Source organism: Lynx canadensis, chromosome E2, assembly GCF_007474595.2.
Source record: "Lynx canadensis isolate LIC74 chromosome E2, mLynCan4.pri.v2, whole genome shotgun sequence".
Taxonomy (NCBI): Eukaryota; Metazoa; Chordata; class Mammalia; order Carnivora; family Felidae; genus Lynx; species Lynx canadensis.
Window position 1 is genome coordinate 41,032,167 of NC_044317.1, and position 23,722 is coordinate 41,055,888.

The window sequence follows — 23,722 nt, forward strand, 5'->3', positions numbered from 1 at the left end:
ATCGGAAATTTTTTAAAAGGGAGAAATTTGGAGTGTCTACAAGATTATCGGCGCCTGTGGGAACAGGGAAGGTGGCCGGTGAGGTCGCCCCTTCGGCCACTGCCTCTGGCTATCCGAGCAACAGCCCCTAAGCGCCACCTGCCACAGTCAAGCAGGAACCGGGAAATACCCGGAGAGGCCAGGGAGAGAGACACAAAGTCATTCCTTTGCATTTACTTTGTGAAAAGTGAGATTTGCAGGGAAGGACGCCAGTCACTCTCTCCATCTTCAGCCTTCTCTTCCCAGCCTTCCCCCTCCCGCCTCTTCGGTCCCCTGAGCCGTGGCCCATTTGTCCCATCTGTGAAATGGGGACAGAGAAGGCTATCTCATGGCCCGTGCTGAGCACAGAGCTGGGACGTGAGCTGGGTGTTAAATGGATGGTCATTGGCAGCACAACCGCTGTCTGTGGTTCCCACGATGGCCACCATGATGACAGTCCACCCCCTTGAGTCTGTGGTAGTCAGGTCCCACCAGGCCAGTCCCAGGATGCCATCTTGGCTCTGCTCTACCCTCTGGCCCTCAAAACCGGAAGTTACCGTTATTCTCACTACTACAACCAGTATGCCCTGTCACGGGCACCATGCTCGGGTGTGAGAGGTGCCCAGCCCCATCTGGAAGGCCCTCACCTGCAGCCGGTGTTGGGGGGCTACAGCTATCAAGGAGCTACGGCAGAAGCGGACACTAAGTGTCAGGAGGTAAAGGAGGAACATAAGGGTGTCTTCTCCAGGCAGCAACCTTATTGCCTGGGATTTAACAGACACGGAAGGTGGTGAAGCCACTCTGGTGAAATGAGCAGGTGGACAGAGAGATCCAGGTGCGAGTGGGGAGCAGGTGGGTACAGTAGGGTTGTCTGGGCCCAGTCAGAGCCCAGCATGCGTATGGAAAGCAGCAGGTCTGAAGCCAGAGAGAGGAAGGCTGGGGCAATGGTGGAGAGGACCTGATTCTAAAGCCTTGCTTCCGGTCACAACCGGTTACCTCCATGACAGATCAGAAATGGCGGGAGGGGCCAGAAGGCAGGCCAAGAAGACTTATTTACTTGATTTACTGTGTGCCTTGGATGGTCAGCACCAGCAAAGGGAAGAGGAACCAATTTGGAGGAGGCAATGAGATTGAAGATAATGGCAGTGGAGGTCCTACGGCTGGTCTTTCAACTGAATGAAAATAGAAGGGGTCTGTAGTAACAGCAGCAGCCTGCATTCACTGGGCACTCTCACATCCAGGATCTCGTTCAGGCCTCACCCCAGCCAGGGATGGGGTGTTACCTGTTTCCTGGTGAGGAGGCGAAGGCTCAGAGAGGGTAGATAAGTCGTCCCACTGAACAGCTGGTTACCGGCAGAGTTTGAACGCAAACCCAGACCTCACCGGCTCCAAAGCTCATTCTCTTAACTGGGACTCTTTCTTTTAATCTCAGCGTCTCTGTGGGCATCGAGGAAAGAGATGACCACCAGGCCAAGTGCCATGGACTTCCCAGTGCTGAAGAACCAACATCACAATGGATGGGCCATTTGCGAAAAATAAAATGGTTTCTTATCTGTACTGACACACACACACACACACACACACACAAAAAAGTCCAGACAGATTCAACATTTAAATGTGGCAAAATAAAAATAAAACCATACCATGTCAGGTGAAAAATAGATGAACATTATATAATGTTGAGATGGGAATGGATTTGCAAAATACCCCCCAAAATGGCTAGACCTGCTGCTCAAATTATCACCATTGCCTGCCTCTCCCTTTGGCTGGAAGAGCTTGGTCTTCAAGCCTCCCTGATTAAGATGCAGATTCTCCCTGAGAGGGAGGGATCACCTTCTGCAGACGGACTTACTGGCTTTCTTTCCAACACAACAGCACACAGAAGGGAGGGGCCTTGGGCAAATACATCTTGATTTGGGTTGGGGGAAGGGAGCTGAGGCAGAGAAGAAGTTCTCCTTGGAATCACGAGGTGGGGAGCGCATCCTCCCCTCATGACTTCCAGGCTGCAGGGGGCATTTTCCTGCAGCCCTCTACCCAGATTCTATAAATCCTCACATCTTTGCTGAGATTCTACCGGGTGCCAAGCCCTGTGTCACAGGTGATGCAAAGATCATTAACAATACGGATGTGCTTCTTGCCCAAGGGCCAATGTCGAGAGACAAAGGCAAGACACCAAGGTAAGCTCTCCCAATGCAGTTAGCCACGACGTCAGCCACGTCCTAGCCAAGAGAGCGCAGTGGAATTGCGCTCGGACAGAGGCCTTGGAAGTCAGTCTGCTTACTTTGACCCGTCTTCTTTGACCCGTCTTCATAGAAATTGCCTGTTGATATGACTTCACCACATTTTAATTCAATCACATTGGCCAGCTTGGTATAAAAGGGACTCACAACAGGACCTGGACAACGTAGTTAAAAAATATCTGTAATCTGCTTAAGTGCTGTGGTTCGTCTCTGGTGCTCCAATCAAGGCCAGGATTTTGCAACCCAAAATCTCTATTGGCCACATATAAGGGAACACAGAGACCTCATCACCAGTACCATTTCTTGGCGCAGAAAATGGTCATGTCCTGTTTTGGTTTTTCTTTTTTTTTTTTTTTAATTTTCCAATGAGCATGCTTTGCACTAATGTGATGTTTGTGATGAATATATATATATATATATATATATATATATATATTCATATATTCATATATAACATTACACTGTTCTTTGGTGCCATTTCCATGAATAATTCAACGTGAAAGGTATGTCTTAGGAAATCATCACACACAATCCACAGTGATGAAGGAGCCAGAGCAAAGTTGGAGGGTCAGCTGTCCGACTTCTTGTTATCTGTCCAGAAGCAGCCATAAATTCACTGCAAAAAGCAAGAGCCCAGTTCCTGGGAGCAAAAGGGTCGCTGGAAGCAAGTCAGGAGGACGTGGCTTTATTTAATTGAGAACTAAATATCTTTGGGATTGTTTTCTCTCTCCAAAGGAAGGTCACATTGCTGTGCAAGCATGTCAATGCCTCCTTGGTGGTCTGTCCCCTGATTAAGCCCAGATTCCCCCTCTGCATTATAGGTTCCTCTTCTGTATTACAGGGACACAACCTGCCAAGCCAGTATTTGGATTTTCAACATCATTCCCCACACCCTCAAGCCCATAGCGCCTTCTCCCCCTCAGTCAGGTACTCAGAGGCCCCCACTCATTAGCCACAGAGTCACAGAGACTCGCAAGGTATTAAGATGGCAATATCATCTTATTGGCTATTAACACAAATGTGCCAATAAACATAGTGCATAAAAATTATACATATTCCCTCGGAGTCCATAATCCCGAACTGATATGGCATAATGCAAAACACACTTCCCCAAAAGTAGTGCTTAAAGTCACGATGTACAAATTGAATTTTAAATAAATTTCCTGAAACATCACCAGTGGTTCTAGCCACATTAGCTACACACATTTGCTAAAAATAAAGCACAGAGGGGCCATGCCCACCCCAACCCCAAAGGGATGGGACCGGTGGGCATTTGTCTGCCCTGCCCATTCTTCTAGAGGGGACTCACTACGTGCCCGTTTGGGCACGATTGTTAAAACAACCCAATACATTCCCCTCAAGGGTTTTTCCCTAATTATCAGTGATCATCAGGTTCCAAAAAGTCAGCTTGTCTTCACCTCACTCTCTATCAAAGAGGGAGATGTTAATTGCATTATCGCCTTGCCAACACCCTCTGAAATGCTGTTGTGATCATTAGCGGCCTACCATGGAGCCAGGGTTGGCCCAAATTTGGAACCAGCCAGTTCTTCCCAATCCCACGTGTGTGCAAACATGAAAAATACAGGGCAGTGGCCACAAAAAAAAGGGGGGCTCTGGGGGGTACTGAAAATCAAACTGCCTCCCACCAAGAAATTACAGGAAGCAGCAATCTCATAAAGGGTCCAAACGGCCTCGCTCTGGGATCCAACCCTTTTCCATGCTCTCGCACACGCACAGGCAAAACAGTGAAAAACAAGTTCCCCCAAGCCTTGTCATTTTTTTCCCCAACCCCCTGCCTCCCTGATCAAGCTGACAGTCCAAGGAAGAAAATCAGAGTGAAGCCGAGTTGTCCTGTTTGACAGAGAACCTCTCCATGAAGGTTGTCGGTATGCCTCTTCCCTTAGATAAAAAAGTGCTCGTGGTCATTTACATTATTTTCAGCAGACACCAAGACCAAAAATATTTTGCCCTTGCTCATTCCGCTTAGTTTCCTCAATGCACAGAGTGATGTTGTGGTTTTCGTCCCATGCCTCACCCCCCAGGTACCTTTTGGACTGATATCGGATCTCACTACCCAACCCACCCCCAACTCTTTGAGGCCTGCCTCAAACCCCGGCCCCCCACCTCTGCTTCCTCAGCCCCGTCAGAAGAGAGGAGATTAACTCCTGAGAAGTTGATATCTTTATGCTGTAAAGAGCTCTTTCAAAGACTCGCTCCTCAAGGAAAAAAAAATGGGCACATGATCAAACAATTCACAGGAGGAGAAATATACATATGCAATAGACATATGAAAATGTATTCAACCTCAATCATAAAAGAAATCCTAATTTTAAATATTTTCATCTATCAAACAGGCAGCTTTGTAAAAGACCATCACCTGCTTGAAAAGCAAGGCTACCCTTTTTCCTCCCTCCCGGCTCCCTGGACCAACCCTCCCTGGGGACAAGTTTTTCAAACTAAAGGGGCCTCCCTACGCAGGACTCCCTCTTCTGGGAATTCAGTCGCAGGTAAAACCAGACGTGCACCCAGCGATTAACATGAAAAGATATTTGTCACAATTTCACTGCTAATGTCAAAAAGAATGAGAAACAACTCAGTGGGTACCAATAAGGAAGGAGTTAAATGATGTGGTACATCCAACAAATGCAATTTTGTGAATTCTTAAAATTAAAAAAAAAAAAAAAAGTTTGTGGGAACCATTAAGGACATGGGAAATGTTTACAATATGTTAAGGGGAAAAAAGCGGGACATAAAAACTGTATGTATGGTAGATTCCCAATTCTGAAAAAAATAATAATACATCTAAATGCCCATGGGTCTGTAAAGAAATGCATAAAAAATTTAACAATGTTTATCTCTGGGTAGTGGGATTACAGGCAGTTTTTATTTTCTTCCTGAAACTTGCCTGTATTTTCAAATGTTCCAAAATAAATTTGTATTCCTCCTCTATTTAGAAGGCAGTGTTTTGCTTTTGTTCTTTACACACACTGAACCCCCACAGCACTTGCTGTCGGAATGACTTACAGCAAAGTACATGTTACCCCACCTCCGTGTGAGCTCATTCCGGCTTCTCCTCTAGGCTGAGCCCTCCCACCCCCACCCCTCAGGCCCAAGAGAAGACATCCTCCTCCCCTGCTTTCAACCCAAGGTCTACAGGCTCAGTTCCTTGCCCCCAGCTCCCGCCATCTGACTGCCTAGCCCGACCCTACAATGCCCAGACCAGGGCAAGCACCCGACACTCACATATAACGTCCAAGAAACAAGGGTCAGCTTCGGCTGTGTGGCGTCCCATGGAGCACAACAGTGTGCTTGTCTAGCACCCCCTCAACCACATTGAACCCTGGGCTTCAGTTCAAGGGAAGTACCTTCTCCGTGATCTGCTCATGGCAGGAATGGGAATTGGAGGAAAGCGGTAGGGAAGGAGGATGGAAGGAAGTAAGAGGTCTAAGAAATTCTCCTTGGTCTTACAGAGGATTCCATTTGTGCTCCTGTTTGATTGACAGGAGTTTCTTGATATGCTCACGTCATAAGACAGAGCGTGTGTGGGAGCGGGGGCGGGGGGGGGGGGACAATCCATGGCCATACGTACTTGTTACACAATAAACCCTCTCAGCACCCATTGGCTCTTCCCTATAGGGCTATTAAAATTGCAACTTCGGGGGCGCCTGGGTGGCGCAGTCGGTTAAGCGTCCGACTTCAGCCAGGTCACGATCTCGCGGTCCGTGAGTTCCAGCCCCGCGTCAGGCTCTGGGCTGATGGCTCGGAGCCTGGAGCCTGTTTCCAATTCTGTGTCTCCCTCTCTCTCTGCCCCTCGCCCGTTCATGCTCTGTCTCTCTCTGTCCCAAATAAATAAACGAAAAAAATTTAAAAAAATAAAAAAATAAAAAAATAAAATAAAATTGCAACTTCGGCTTCAAGAAATTCCCACAGGGACACAGGCTCTGGCCAGGCTCTATCTCTGGCTGGTTTGGTCAGGCAAATCAACCACCCTCTTTGGCCACAAAATATCAAGAAGACTGATCCAAGCAGGTGAGTTCCACCTGATGGCCTCCTCTGATCCTGAAGGAACACAGATGGAGACAGCCTTCCTTCCTCCCCATGGAGCCAAGCCCTTCCCACCAAAGAGCCAGGAGATAACAGACCACCTCCGTAGCTTATGGTAACTTGTGGCCACTCCTCTCTCGCCCAGAGCCATTACCAGCTCTCAGAGCCTTGTCCCTTGTCCCAACGAGCTTTTCCTGGCAAAGTAGGCTCACCGGGGACATGGCTGTCAGAACCCAAGGGGACACGGGGACAGAATTTCACTTCATCCCAGAAGATTCTGACACAACACTATGGCCTTTCAGCTTTCTCCACCCTCTAGTGGATCAAGCTGTCCACTGGCCTCCACTCCTGTTAGCCTGAGCCTCAGAAGAAATTAAATGAGGCAGGGAGGCCATGCGGTGATCATTCCATTATGTTCTCTCTGTTCCCTTACCACGTGTGAGTCACACTATCACTTTTAGGAAGTGAGGCATCTTATGGAACCAATAGTTAATCTCAAGGTGGCATGAAAGAAGGGCAAGGGGACGTGGCCGAATTATCCCTGATCCTTATGTTTGCAGAGACCCTCACTGGTGACGCCCCAAGTGGGGGACAGATGAATTGTGGGGAACCTTGACCCCGTCCCAGGTAAGCTTCTGATTTATGGTTCATTGTGCTTTCTAACGAATAATTTTTACACAATAATTCCACCAGTAAGCACCAAACCTTCTTCTTGGGAATGCAATTAAGGGAAAAATTAGCAATAAATTGTTTTCAGTACTTAACCCAGCTCCAAATTTATGGTTGCTGGAATTTATTGTTTCAGAGGCCTGAAAAATGGCAATTAATTTTATCCCATTTCCTGTCATTCACCCTCAAAATTGAAATGTAAATAAAGAACCGTCCGCGGTCTCCGGTTTTCCTGCTCTTTGCAAAGCTCCAGACTAAGCCCGTCCAGCCAGTTACCACTGCCTGCTCCTGAACCGTGGAAGCAGAGAGGGAAACACTCCTTCTCTCCAGGCATCGCCTTTCCTTCTCCGGTTGCTGCTGAAGTGCACGCAGCTCTGAGGCGGTCTCGGTGCAGGGATGTGCCTCACAGGAGAGAGTAAACGAGCAAACGCTAAGTTAGATTCTGACGCCCATGCTGGATGTATCCGTCTGCCCTATAAATAAGCACTGATCACCTCCATTTTATTGAACTCATTTTCCAGGCAAGCAAAGACCACAAGATTCTTCTGCACATTTTCTCTTTACACCCTCTAGTGCTGCCGCCAGTGTCAGCTCCGACAGATTTATAGCCCATTCATTCATGGGAACAAAAACCCTGCCTGCCACGGCTGGTCATGGGACCCGCAATAGCAGTTAGTTCAAAAGATAGCAGCTACAATAGCTCACCTCTCCATTCAGCGCTACACAGCCGCCACTACTTTGGAGGTAATAAATGCTTCTTGTTGTGTGTTTTGAGTCATAATCCAGAAATAACTGTGGTCGGCCTCACCCCAGGCCCCGCCTCCACGGGTACCGCTCCCCGCCTCCCTCCACCCCTCCCACCCCACCCCTCGCTCCAGGCCCGAACTCCAGCCCCTCTCTGCCTGCCTCCGAGGTGGCGTGGGGGGGGGGGGGGGTTGGGGGGTACCGAAGGCAGGCCTTGTGGAACCAGAGTGAAGACCCAACCTCTTCCTTCCAGCCGATTCGCTGAGCCCTTGCAACTCAAGCTGTTAGGCAAAGTTGAAAACTTTGAAACCTCCTTCCTCCATGGTGAGTGGCCATGTGGGCGCATGCATTTGTCCTAGCCTGGCGGGTGACCCTCAGCTGGCCCCAGCTTGGTCACACATGCCCTCCTAGCGTCCTCTCTCAAGCAATAAGTGAGCCCTGACTCAGGACCCACCCTTTGCTTCGCGGCCAAACTTGCTCCCGATGGAGGCCACGAGCCTGATGGAGAATACAAAAAGGGATGGCCCTTACCTTGCAAACCGGCAAAAACCAGCGCTGGGGTGTGAGCCCTGATCCCAAGACAGGAGGAAGCTGCTTTGACTAGCGCATCACTGTCCCCAGAGACTGCAACATGCCAGGCAGACGTTGACTAAACCAATGGGTTTTTTAAATGTGCACAACCTGGAAAGGATAGAGAGGATCCATTCCAAGCCCCTCCTGTGACAGATAAGGAATCTGAAGCTCAGAGCAAGGACAGGTTTGGACAAAGAAGCCACATGGTAGGGAAGCATTCTGCCTCAGACACTCAAGGAGTCTACTCATCTGTAATGGGGGTATTGACTATACCTAACTCAGAGTACTGTTGCTAAAATGGAATGAGATCAGGGTGCCTGGGTGGCTCAGTCAGTTGAGCCTCCGACTTCAGCTCAGGTCACGACCTCACAGTTTGTGGGTTTCAGCCCCGCATTGGGCTCTGCGCTGACAGCTTGGAGCCTGGAGCCTGCCTTGGATTCCATGTCTCCCTCTCTCTCTGCTCCTCCCCGCCCCCCCATACTCTGTCCTTCTCTCCTTCAAAAATAAATAAACATTAAAAAAAATTGTAATTGAATGAGATCTATAAAAATATTAAATGCTATATGTAAAAAATACAAAAATATATATTTTTTCTAAATACATGCATATAATAAATACATATAGTCAATAGATATATAGAAAAGTAAATAAATACATATAGCAAAGGTATAATAAGCATAAATAAATAAATACATAGTGTAGAGTAAATAAATGTATATCAGACCTCTGCACAGTGCTAAGCATAGCATGTGTTGTGAAATTAACTCAGTTAGTTGGAGAAACAAAAGATCCACGCAAGAAAATTTTTGAAAGCTCAGTAGAAGACAGAGAGGACTGTGGAGGGCGAGACAATGCTTCCAGGCAAATGCCTGCAGTGTTGTGAACCTTCCAGTAGTACACAGACACCTGCCTCCACCCCGTCAATGCTCTGTGGCCTGTGTTCCTTGGGAGGCGTGTGATTGTTGCTGTCCTTCTAATGTTCCGACAGCTAAACACCAAAGAAAACACAGGCTGATACCACAGGAATCTAATGCCATCCCTCTGGGACCCTGGGATCTCTGGACTTTGGGGTCCAGGCGGGAGATGAGGCCGAAGATAAAGCAGGTGCAGGGCAGGCAGTGGCCACGGAAGTTGAGAGCCTCCAGGCTGTGGAAGGTTCCAGAGAGAGAGAAACCAAGGTTAATCTCCAAATGAAAACAAAATCCAGAGGGCAGGAGAGGTTGTGAAATGCATAGAAAATGACACTGGGCATCAGTTGCTGTAAGTACATTCTTTGCTAATCAATCAGCTTTTATTGTGACGCCTCTAGCTCAGCTCATAACGCAGGAAAGCAGCTTCGGCAGCAGTTTGAAATGTTTCCAGTTTAATAATCCCTGCTAATTGAAAGCAGCTCGGAAACGGGGTGAGGTGGGGGGCGGGGGGCGCACCAGCACCGTTCATGGCAAACAGAGCCATTCCTACGGGGAACAAAAAGACCTTCCGTGCTGGAGGGGAAGCCTGCGTCCCCAGCCCCACACAACTAATTCCTACGACTGTCTGCTTTGACGGTGAACCTTTCCTTCCTACGTTTTAATTGTGGCACGTTAGAGCTGCAGAATTGCTGTGAAACCTGTTTTTATCCGTGGAAAATTAACCACCCCCTGCTGCAAACACTGGATCTTTTTTTCTTCAACAGAGAATTACATTCATTTTTATAATTGTTCTTTCCTTTCAAATCACCTAATATGACAAATGCTGGGCGACGTTATAGTTCATCTGCTAAAGAGTGTCTTTATGAGTTGAGGCTTCAATGCTTTAATGGAGAAATTGCCTGATTTAAGTAAATCATGTCGCCTTCACCCTTGCAATCATATTTGTTGCAGACGTCTGCTGACCTAACCTGCAGAGCAAAAACAAAAACACATTTACATTTCCAGGCTGAGATATTTGGTGCGAATGATGTACAAATAGGTCATAATGAAAAGTAATTTTAGCACACGGCAAAGGTACGACTTAAGTATACTTTTGACAGTTTTTACACATACATAATTATTCAGTATTGTAATTTAAACAGGTAAAAGACAGATTTTAGCACAAAAGCCCCTGATTCCTCAGCCCTGGTCTTTTAGGCTTCCCAAGCAGAGCTACAAATGAGGACGTAGATCGAGCAGAGGGACGTCCGCTGTATGATGTGCCAAGAATCAGCTGGGCTTGTCCTTCCTCCCTCGGGTATACACAAATCCATCCCAGTGGGTGGGCTCAGGTGCCCAGATCTTGGTGCTTCCTCCCCTCTCTGTGACGTCAGTTGCTCCTGTCATATGATAGGGAATCAATACCCATTTGTTGAATGGCTAAAACATGGCCAAAATTTGGCGTCAAAAAATCTTCTAAAAAAAATCCACAGTGGGGGCGCCTAGGTGACTCGGTCAGTTAAGCGTCCGACTTCGGCTCAGGTCATGATCTCACAGTTCGTAGGTTCGAGCTCCTTATCAGGCTCTGCACTGGAAAAATCATTTTTGGGATTCTTTCTCTCTCCTTCTCTCTCTCTCTCTCTGCCCCTCCCCCACTGAGCATTCTCTCTCTCTCTCTCTCTCAAAATAAACTAAAAAAATTGCTCAATTGTGTGTTTAGTTCTTCCGCATGCTTTGTAATCTAACCCCTTATCTGATCCATGGTTTCCAAACATTTTCCCTCATTCTGTAGGTTGTCTTCATTTTGTTAATGTTTGTTTGCCGTACAGAAACTTTTTTGAGTTTTATGTGGCCCCATTTGTTAATTTTTGTTTTTGTTTTTTGTGCCTTTGGCATGGGGTCCAAAAAATCATTGCCAAGATCAATATTTTTTTAATGTTTATTTATTTCTGAGACAGAGAGAGACAGAGCATGAGTTGGGGAGGGGCAGAGAGAGGGAGACACAGAATCCGAAGCAGGCTCCAGGCTCCAAGCCGTCAGCACAGAGCTCGACGCGGGGCTCGGACTCACAAACCGTGAGATCACGACCTGAGCCGAAGTCGGTCGCTCAACTGACTGGGCCACACAGGCGCCCCGCCAAGATCAATATTGATGGACTTCCCTGCAATTTTTTCCTAAGACTTTTATGGTACCAGGTCTTGGGTTTCAGCCTTTGATCCATTCCAAGTTAGTTTCTGTACGTACTCTAAGGTGGGGTCCAATTTCGTTGATCTGCATGTGTCTCTGCAGTGTTCCCAGCACCACCTGTTGAAGAGACGGTCTTTTCCCCCATTGGGTGTTCTTGGCTCCCTCATCGAACATTAGGTGCCTGGATATGCCAGGGTTTAATTCTGGGCTATTTTGTTCCACTGGTCCATGTGTCTATTGTTGTGCCAGAATACTGTTTTTATTACGATGGCTTTGTAGTATAGTTTGAAATAAGGAAGGCTGATACCTCCAGCTTTGCTCTTTTTTTGTCAAGATTGCTTTGACTACCCGGGGTCTTTCGTGGTTCCACACAAATTTTAGGATTGTTTCTTCTATTTCTGTGAAGAATGTCATTGGTATTTTGATCCATGGTAATGATTCGTTGCAGGCAAGAATCAGCTAAGCAAGCAGAAGTGTGATAAGAAACAGGATATTTGCAGGGACGCCTGGGTGGCTCGGTCGGTTAAGCGTCTGACTTTGGCTCAGGTCATGATCTCGCACTCTGTGAGTTCGAGCCCCGTGTCGGGCTCTATGCTGACAGCTCAGAGCCTGGAGCCTGTTTCAGATTCTGTGTCTCCCTCTCTCTCTCTCTGACCCTCCCCTGTTCATGCTCTGTCTCTCTCTGTCTCAAAAATAAATAAACGTTAAGAAAAAAAAAAAAAAAAAAGAAACAGGATATTTGCATAGCTTCAAAGTGTCTCCTCACAAGAATTAGAAACCTGGTAGACAGCTCTTTAACCAAGTTTTCAAACTTAATATTACTTGTAATATGATATAGAAGCATCATTTGCAACCTGATATGATACACTAAGATACTAAAAGACATTTTTTTCCTTTAAAAAATTCTGTTACTGGGGCGCCTGGGTGGGTCAGTCGGTTGAGTGTCTGACTTCAGCTCAGATGATAATCTCATGTCTTATGGGTTCGAGCCCCACATCGGGCTCTGTGCTGAGAGATCAGAGCCTGGAGTCTGCTTCAGATTCTGTCTCCATCTCTCTCTGTCCCTCCACACTTGCACTTTCTCTCTCTCTCTCTCTCTTATAAATAAAACATTAAAAAAAAATTTTTAATAAAAAAAAATTCTGTTACTTGTTAGACATAATGGGGCAAATGATTACATGAGTAACAGCACAGCTTACAAATTGTAAAAAGAAAAAAATCTGGTGTCATAATTTTATATAATACAATAAATAATACTTTATTAATCTGATATTTTGATTGATCATAAGATTTTTTGGCTCTCTTTTCTGCAAATATCTGCAACATCATTTATCAGGTCCTCAAAAATTTTAGCAACTTCATCTTCAATTGATACAATTGAAAGTGACGTCAATCAACCTTGCCAGCTGTAAGACTGCAAATAATATTTGATCATTTTTAATTTGAGGATGATCTTTCTGCTGATACAAATGTTAGTGGAGTTCTGAAGAGTCTTTTACAGGCTTTGACAGCCCTGGAATTCATTTCTGATAAATTATTTTGAAATACAAATTTTAGGACATCTAGAGCTGATGATTCCCATGGAACAATTTTTCTAAAAAGATCTAACTCTTCATAAGAGTCAGTTTTATGTGGGGCGCCTGGGTGGCTCAGTCGGTTAAGCGGCCGACTTCGGCTCAGGTCACGATCTCACAGTCCGTGAGTTCGAACCCCGCGCCGGGCTCTGTGCTGACAGCTCAGAGCCTGGAGCCTGTTTAGGATTCTGTGTCTCCCTCTCTCTGACCCTCCCCCGTTCATGCTCTGTCTCTCCCTGTCTCGAAAATAAATAAACGTTAAAAAATTTAAAAAAAAAATTTTAAAAAAAAAGAATCATTTTTATGTAAGTCTGAATTTAATTTTCAATGTAAATGTGTACAACGGTATTTTAATGTTTCCTCTGACATCTCCTGTAACTGGTGGAGGTCATACAAGAAACTGAAAGTAGCTCCAACATTTGTATACACGTCAAAATATCTGTTGATGTAGTCTATCACTGTATCTTCAATTACTAGGAAAAAATAATTTTACAATTGACCCCTTCGCTAAGAATTGATTCTTCGGAAGCTCCTATCAAAGCAGTGTTCTTTTCCATCAAATGGGACAATCTTTCCATCCAAGCCTGTGGATATCTGCTTTGTAATGTAGCAGTTTATAAGAAAACAGAGATTTTAGTCTTTGAAGATTCGAATAACTCCCTGATAATGCTTTATTATAATGTCCACAATCTCCACGTGTGAACTTTTATTTCGTAGTAATTTACCGACAGGGTTTACTGCCTGGGCATTTACAGCTCCCATCCTGGCACTCAGATCAAAGAGTTAATATTTGTGCAGACGCCACAGGGACCAGCTCCGAGGATGGACAGGTAAGCTGGCCTCCTACTGCGGCTCCCAGTGCGGTTCCCACGTGGAGCCCCTCCTGTGGCCACTGCTGTCACCATTGCATCCGGGTCCCGGTCCATGTTTCAACCAGTACAGCCCCTCGTGCGCATGGGCCATGAGACTTCACTTACCAAACACTGCTCAAAGATTAAATCGCTAGGAGTTGCAACATTTTTTAAAAATTTCAAAATGCTTAAGGCTGCCTTAGCAGAGATTTGCATGCCCAGCATTCAGTCACATGCCTGTGAGGCCAGCCCCCGCGTGGAGATCCACATTGTCTCAGAGGGTTGTTTTTGTTTTTGTTTTTTACTGAACATCATTCTACCACGTTGTGGGAGACAACGTGTGTCCACGTTGGTACACGGAGAGCCGCCTGAGTGTTTGCGGCAGCCGCACAGGGTCCCGTAGAAGGACACCAGCGTTTGCTTACCCATCACCCTGCTGATGAACATTTAGGTGGTTGTTTCAGTGTTTAGCACTGTGCTAGGAACAATTCTGCAATCAACATCCCTGTGTACTTGTGTTATTCTTTCTTCGGATACCAACAAGTGGAAGTGCTAGGGGTTTTTTGTTTGTTTGTTTGTTTTTTAATTTAAAATGTCTGCCTTTTAATGGGGTTGTTACCATGTGCCAGGCGGTGTGCTGGTGTTTTTATATACACATCTCATTTGATGCTCTTACAAGAACTATGCGCTAAGGAGTATTTCATCCACATTTTACGAATGAGAAACCTAAGACTCAGAGAGGCCAAGTAAACTCAGGACCTACAGCCAGTGAGGAGAAAACCAGAATTTTTCACACCAGGCAGCTCCAAGTCTGACACGTACAAGCCCAACTACTGTGCCGTTCTGCCTCCAGGTGAATATACACAGACCGGTTTGCATTTATGATCTGAGAACCCAATGTGTGCCCTTCACTCTATGGCAAAAAGCCTGAGGAGGCTGATCCAATGAAACTGAGATGCTTATCCCACATACGGGAGAGAGGCCGAACCCCAGAAATTCGACCACATCCCACAAACGGCAGAGTCCAGACTTGGCCCCGGAGCCCCACTCTTTTCCTAAGAATGCATAGGTGCATATGGGCATGGTCACCAAGGCAGGTCTTGGGGTCAGAAGGCACATCTGTTCAGCCAGATGCTAGGACAAGAGAAGCTGGAGTATCCCAGCTGGAGTCTGGGCAGCAGGCATGTCTCTGCATGATGCACACCCAGCGTTTCCCCACACCTCCGGTACCCCTTCTCAAAGTAAAATACCTCCAGGGGCACCCAGGTGGCTCAGTCGGTTAAGTGCCCAACTCTTTTTCTTCTTTTTTTTTTTTCAGTATTTATTTATTTTGGGGAGAGAGAGAGAGAGAGTGCAAGGGGGTGAGGGGAACAGAAAGAGAGAGACACAGAATCTGAAGCAGGCTCCAGACTCTGAGCTGTGAGCACAGAGCCCAATGCGGGGCTCCAACTCACAAACCATGAGATCATGACCTGAGCCGAAGTTGGACACCCAACCGACTGAGCCACCTAGGCGCCCCAAGTGTCCAACTCTTGATTTCAGTTCAGGTCATGATCTCATGGTTTGTGAGTTCAAGCCCCTCATCCGGTTCTGCAGTGACAGCATGAAGCCTGCTTGGAATTCTCTCTCTCTGTCTCTCTACCCCTCCCCAATTCATGCTAAATAAATAAATAAAACTTGAAAGAAAAAAAAAAAAAAAACCTCCGGTTCAAGGAAGCCCTCACCTCTGGGAGAGGGCAGAGAGGTTCAATGTCACCTTTACCACTTCTCACCAGTCAAGATTAGGCTGGATACAGCCCTAGAAAGCGTTGTGGTGCTTTAAGAATTCAGTTTGGGTGGGTTGGCTTTCTATGTTCCGAATCAAACCAAACTTCATGCTTTCACTCCTCAACCTCGAAGTTGGTCGAACTGGAGCTTTAGACACAAACAGGTGCAAAGGGAACAAAAAGAGCACCTTTGGGTTGAGCCAACTTGACCCTGATCCCCACAGGCACAAGGGTGCAGGTCAAACTGGCGGCCAGGTAAGGAAGGTGGGGGCACCTCATTCTCTGCAGAGCTACCCTCAATCTCAGGGAATTCTCTGCTCCAGTCTTTACACTTTGTTTCTCTAGGGGTGCTTGGGTATTTCAGTCAGTTAAGCGTCTGACTCTTGATCTCGGCTCAGGTCATGATCTCACACTTCATGAGTTTGAGGCCCACATTGGGTTCTGCGTTGATGGCACGGATCCTGCTTTGGATTCATTCTCTCTCTCTCATTCTCTCTCTCTCTCTCTCTCTCTCTCTCTCTCTCCCCCTTGCCCCACTTGTGTGCGCTCTCGCTCTCTCTCTGAAAATAAACTTTAAAAAAATTTTAACTCTTTAAAAAAAATAAACTTAGTTTCTCTCCTATATTGTCCAAACACTATAAGCACACACATGTTCTAGATGGTTAAGGCCATAAAACGCCTCTCAGCCTCTGCCGTCACAGTAAATAGAGAAGGAGGACACTATTCTCATTAACCAGGGCCTGCCACAACCGACAGGAAACAGGAAGGTGAAACCACCTGCCTGGGGACTCTGGCTGTGGCATCCAAGCTAATTTGGCAAAAGAAAACCATGGTAAATCTAAATCTTTCCCTCCTTCCTTCCACTGAAACTGACAGATTTAAACAGGAGCCCTGACATCCTCTCCAGAACTCCCTACCAGGTTACCCTCTGACCTCCCCTGGATGGGCGAGAAAACGGAAAGAAATCGCGAGACGTGTAGACATATTTAGCCATTCAAGATATAGACATTCATCTGAGCAATTAGAGCAAATGTCACATTATATGGCAGAGTTAGTGCAAGAAACAGGAGGAAAATGTAGTCTTTAGGTGTTCTTCCAAGAGAACATTTCAACTATGAAACTATGGGAGGCAGTCTTAAAAGGAAAAATCTCAAAAAAAAAATTGCTTTTGGGGTGAGAAGTATGATTGATAAATTTTTAAGTGGAGAATTAAAAGAACAGTTCAAGAGATATTACCAGGGCTAAAAAAAGGCCAATAGACAAAAAATGAGAAAGAAATAAGAAAAGGAGGATGGTTAAACAGGATATACAAGTAGTTCAAACTGAAAAGAAAAAGGGAGTAGGGAAGCAGTAATTACACAGGCAACATCTTCCATAGGCCACCTGAGTATGGAACCGTTCAAGGCGAGATGATCCCCAGGACCCTTACCCAGAAGGACCTACATGCCTATGCTTTCATTTCACATGAAAATGTAAGTGAGTTTAATTTCTCTCTTAAAAAACTCAGTTTGGGGCGCCTGGGTGGCTCAGTCGGTTAAGCGTCCGACTTCGGCTCAGGTCATGATCTCGCGGTCTGTGAGTTCAAGCCCCGCGTCGGGCTCTGTGCTGACAGCTCAGAGCCTGGAGCCTGTTTCCGATTCTGTGTCTCCCTCTCTCTCTGGCCCTCCCCCATTCATGCTCTGTCTCTCTCTGTCTCAAAAATAAATAAACGTTAAAAAAAAATTTTTTTTAAAAATAAAAAAAAAAAACTCAGTTTGGGTCACAAACAAAACCCAGCTTTGTGCTATTTTAAAGGAGCACACTTACAGCAAAATGTCCCGGAAAGTTTACAAAATGCATTCATGCATTTATTCATTCAACAAACAAATATTGAGTTCTTTCTAAATGCCAAATGAGGTGACGGGCAAAGACTTACCATGCAGACACAAAAATGAATCAGGGATGATAATATTAATATTTAACAAAGGAAGTATTGAAGCAGAATGGTCACTGTGAACGATTTTCACTCTGTCTTCGCCAGATATATAAACAAAAACTAGAGAAGATTTGGTTAATATTATTAATTAACTGACATACGTGTGTGTCTCTCTAGAACACATAGCATCATAAACCCAAAGATCCAATATGATATTTGAACAAAATGGATTTGAACAATTTTATTGATAAACTTGAATACACATACCCGTCTTTCCAATCATATACCCAAAAGTCTAATATGGTATCTACTAACCGTAGGTAGCTATTTAAATTCGAATTTTAACTAATTAACATGAAAATGAAGAATCACTTCTACAATCTTCGTAACCACGTTTCGCGTGCCTAGTGGATACCATAGATCACGTGCATCCCACTTCAGTTGCAAAAAGTTCTATTGGACAGTGCTTTGGACAGTGCTGCTACACAGAATGCAGTGGGTAAAGTGCTACAGAACCTTTACAAAAGGTCCCTATAATATAACATGCACAAAAGAAGGATAAACTTTTAAAAATTTAATTGAGATTAATAATTAAAAATCAAGATCTTAGCAATAGACATGTTCGTTTTACTGGTGCGTCATTGCTTCTAAGTCCTCTCAGCAGACTGAGCTGGGAAGGACGTGTGTGTGCACATACATACACATGCATGCACACACGCGCACACATGTGCATGCACATACATGCGCACATACATACACGCGTGCACGTGCATACACACATGTGCACACCCGCACATACACATGCACACGCACGTGTTACACACATGCACAAGCAAGTGTACGTGCACACGTGCACATATGCATGCCCATGCACATACATACACATGGGCACATATGCATGCACACACATGTACACACGTGCCCACTTGCCTATACACACGCACATACATGCACATGCACACATGCATACACGCATGCATGCACACACACGTGCACACACACATATTACTCAGGCATCAGTATTTATTTCTGTATCCATAGATGATAAATACATAGGTAGATAGATGACAGAGAGAGAGAGATGACTTTAAAAACCATAGATTCATCTGGCACCTTCCATTTGAATCCAGAACAACACAGCACACCTCTGATCTCTTCCTTTCCGTATTCCCTCAACAGTGAGAAACTCAACTGCCATTATCCTCAATATAGGTATTCGTTTGCTCAAACCTAGACCTCACAGAAGTCAGCTTCAAAATTCTAATTCACAGCAAAAAGGACACCAACCTGAAGTACCACCAACTAAGGATCAGTATTTGTTGTTTGTTTGTTTGTGGTAAGGCTCCTTGGAGGAATAACTGAATCTGGAGCCAGGGTAGAGGAGGACAACACGAACCTGACATCTTTCGATACCAGAAAGTGATAAAGTGCTTGAAGAGTCATGAGAAGAAGAACCAGATGGAAGGGACTCTCGATTGCCAAACCTGGGACAATTTTAAGATCAAAATATTTTGTATATAATGATAATAATGGATTATAAACCACTGAATAGATTGAGTCCATGAATCCATACTGATATAAATCAGTAAGCACATAGATAGATAGATAGATAGACACATAAATAAATAAATTTTTTTCATTAGGAAGGTGGAAAGAAGGGACGCTTGGGTGGTTAGTCGGTTAAGCAGCCAACTTTGGCTCAGGTCATGATCTCACAGGTTGTGAGTTCAAGCCCCACATCGGGTTCTGTGCTGACAGCTCGGTGCCTGGTGCCTACGTCAGATCCTCTCTTTCCCTCTCTCTCTCTGTTCCTCCCCAGCTGTGCTCTCTCTCTCTCTCTCTCAAAAATAAATAAATAAACATTTTTTAAAAACAAGGTGGAAAGAAAAGACTCTTCCTTACAGTAGTATGTCAGCTGCTAACACAGAATGAATACGGAGTTAGAAAGCTGCGAGTGCATACTAAACGTAGTCCTGGAGGCTGAAAAGGCTCCATGGTATGAATTCAATACCCTCCTGATAAAAACTCAATACATTCAGAATAAAAGAGTCTGACCTTAAAACAATACAAAATATCTACTGCAAACCACAGCCAATATCACACGTGATGGTCATTTCCATTCAAGTGAGTGATGGGACAAGGGCACTTCTGATCACCGTCAGCAATGTTGTGTCTGTTCTAGACAGTTCAGTAAAACAAAGACAAGATGTGAGATTTACAACTGCTGGAAAGGTACAGGCAAATTTTTTAGTATTTCTCAACATGTTTGGTGACCTTGAAAACCCAAGAGAATCAACTGAAAATAAACATTAGAACAACTAACAGAGGTCAATGTGGAAGTCAGTTATACTAATTTTTTAATGTTTATTTATTTTTGAGAGACAGAGCACGAGCAGGGGAGGGGCAGAGGGAGAGGGAGACACAGAATGGGAAGCAGGCTCCAGGCTCTGAGCCGTCAGCATAGAGCCTGATGTGGGGCTCGAACCCACAAACCATGAGATCAAGACCTGAGCCGAAGTCGGACACTTAACCGACTGAACCACCTGAGGGGGACCCAGGTACCCCTATATATATTTTTTTAAATATTCTTTCCTATGTATCCACATGACGACTAAAAACTAACCACAGTTAATAATACAAAATAGTATCATTTACAATCACAATAGAAAATCTAAATACATTAGAGTAAACTGAACAATAAATGTGAAGTATGCCTATCAGCAAAACAAAAAGGTGTAGATAAACAAAGAGATATACCGGGTTCCGATAGTATTTATTATAAAGATAGCACTTTTCCACTGACTTGTATATGTAATGTATATGTAATGCATTAAAACCATATGGAAGTGGACCAGAAAAAGACATGAAAGGACATGAACAAGAAATTTATCCAAAAATAAAACAAATAAAATGCTCAATGACTACGTAACAAAGTTATTTAGCCCATTAGTTGCCAAAGAAATGTAAATCAATACAAAGTAACACTTTCGGGCTTTAAAATCGACAAAGATCGAAAAAGACTGTTAAACACAACACGGAAAAAGGAGGAGGTGTATATGCTCCATACACTTTGAATCTGAGGGCAAATTTCTCTAACCTTTAAGGAGAGGAATCTGGAAACCTGTAAGAAAAAAAAAACTTGACAGTTTAGTGCAAACTTTGACTCTGGACTTTTATGCCTCAAACTTGAAGCAACCCTCCACTCGACCTCACGGAATATACCACGCAACCATTTAAAATTGCATCCTTGAAGAATTTACTGTGAAGTGGAGCGATGCACACAGTCTCGTAAGCGAAGAAAGCAGGTGAGAATTGACCTTGCAGAGGCGGATCCCATGTGGAGAAAGGAGCGGGCATCTGGAGAACATGACCAGACAGAGAGACACCGGAGGATGCGCCTGTTTACCAGCAGCCCTACACTGTCTCCATCTTCAGTCATTCCTGCTGTTGTTAGTCTCCTCCTCCTCAGTTCCCTCTTGGCCGTGACTTCGGTTGGCTTCTTGATGACAGCACGGTAACTCACTAATTCATTCCTAAAGGAAAACCACCCAAATGAGAGGGCGCAAAGGCTACGTACTCAGAGCTTGCTATGGCCAGGGGGGTCCGCCGCTGCCTCTTGGGTTTGGCAGAGACTCAAAGGCAAACGGGACTGGAACGCTTGCCAGTAGGAATAGGGAAGTCTTCGGGGATACCCTGCCAGCCTGGGGAGGCTACCTCGAAGCAGGGCATCCTGGGTGATTGGTGAGAGGCACACGTTTGGCTTTCTCCAGTCGGTCCTAAATGGGAAGCAGGGGCAAAAGTCAGGGACGCTGCCAGTTATTAATCAAATCCTACCCATCTGAGGGTAAACGCTGTAGGGGTTACTGCTTGGCTTCCCGGACTGGTTGCTATAGATCATGGATTCGTTTCCTGGACTGGATGCTGCAGACTGTGGGTCAGAGTTCAGTTTTTAGACACGGCCTGGCTATTGTCTGAACATTCAGGCTCCTGTAAGCAGTGAAAAGAATATCGGGTTTACAAAGATACATGAAATATATCTCATGCCCTTAGGGAGATTATGGTCTGTCGGGAAAGACATCCCACTGTTTCCCAATTTCCTGATTACTTGCTCATGCGCCGTGGTAGGGATGTCCACCTGGCCCCGTAAGAGCACACTGTACTTGAGAAAGAAGCCACGCCTCATCCCCGTGGCCTGCAAGATCCCTCAGTACTTGGCTCCGGCCAGTGCCTTCCGCCTCATTTCTCACCACCCTGCCGTCACTCACCTGCTCTGCAAACACACCAGCCATCCTGCCAATGGAAAAGCAACCGCCCCAGAAGCGAGCAGAAAGGGATTGCGTTGTCTGTGAGCGCTTTCTTGCCATGTGCCAGCAATCCCAAATGACATCAGTGATAAAATACTCCTCCCCAAAAAAACGTTGTTGGGTCTAGGTTCTAAACACCTATTTCCATGACCTTGAGCTTTAATAATATATATGCAAGCTCCAAATTAACACGTACTTATCATTTTAACATTTTAATACCCATTGAGTTCTACATGGAAGTTAAATCAAATAACTCCCGGTTATACAGAGGTCCCTGAGACACATGAACTCAACTATATGCACTTGTTTTAAGAGTGAGTTTGTAGCAGTCCAGTCATCGGCAAGTTCACTTTGAGCACGGACCCTGTCTTCAAGCCCTATAGACACATGCTCCTACATTCCAACAGTAGATTGGAAATAAACAGTGACAGCCTCGTGATTGCAGTGACGAAGAAACAGAATTTATGTGACTTCAGTTCTGTCTTCGTAAGTGATCACTTGGAAGTTCTTTTGTATTTAAAATTTAAAACAGAGTGTGGACTACACGGTGTGACCCTTTTGTTTTATGAGTGCAAATTTCAGTTCATGCATGATTTATGGAATTTCAGTCGAGTCTTTACGATTGAAATTCATTATTTTCCATTGTTGATTATTTGTTTGAAAAGCAAAAAGAATTAAGAAAATAACATCTTACAGCAATGGTACAATATGGTAGTTTGATCCTCGTGTGAATTTATAAATGAGGTTCATTGGTCATGAAAATATTTGCCAACAGCCAAAACCTGCCTTGGACAATCTAGAAACATCAAGCATCAATGCTGTTCCTTGAGATCTATGCCCAGAGATTGTGGAGAAGGCCATTAATTCTGCAGCAAACAAACGCAAGGAAATGGACAATTAAATAGAAAAAGAATCAAATTTTAAAGAAGAATGCCAGGAGAAATGACAAAAGACACTGCTCTAAAATTTCCAGAAGAAATTGAAAGAGCAAAGCTTAAGAGCCTTGATCCTTCCACACCCAGAATTGGACGCTCCGTCTAAAGCAATGGAACCAATCATGTCATGTTCACTATCATTCAACCCTCTTCCTGATTTTTGTAAAAGAAGAAAAACCTTTGTAAGTTTTTACCGAATAAAATAGAAATTGGAGGGGTGCCTGGGTGGCTTAGTCAGTTAAGCATCGAAATTCAGCTCAGGTCATGATCTCACGGTTCGTGGGTTCAAGCCCCACGTCAGGCTCTGTGCTGACAGCGCGGAGCCTGGAGCCTGCTTCTGATTCTGTGTCTCCTTCTCTCTCTGCCCCTCCCCCACTTGTGCTCTGTCTCTCTCTCAAAAATAAATAGAACATTAAAAACATTTTAAAAAAGTAGAAGTTGGTGATGAATTTTCTGGTCATGATATTTTAGTGATTTTTCAACCAGAACAGACATTTGAAATGGAATTTTTATAAATCTCTGCCAAAATTATCCTCATGTTGAAGACTGTTCATAACTATTTGTACATCGGTTGCTTCATGTGAAGGAAACTCTTTGAAATTAAAATTAATAAGGAGGTGTTCTTCACCCATCCACGGGCGAAGACAGACCAATCCGGCCGTGGACATTACCGAACGTGAATATATGAAAATGTACGCAAAGCCATGGGCACATTTGCAGGGACCAAGGCTCAAAATGAGAAGCTTTGGTGTTGTTATTTACTACGTCAGCAGATCAAAATGCAGGAATAACTTTTTCCACATTCATGTAATTTTATAGTATTTATTACGTATTTTTCTTGTTTGTGCAGCTAATTTTTTTCTGGCATGATGATTCACACAAAGTTCAACAAAAGAAGATGTTTCCCTGTCTACATTTCTTTTCTGGTCATCACCATTATTTGCTTTGTTTCTGAATTAGTGCTGAAAATCATTTTGGTGAAGAGAGGGCGGAGGAAACCATCCCCTCTGTG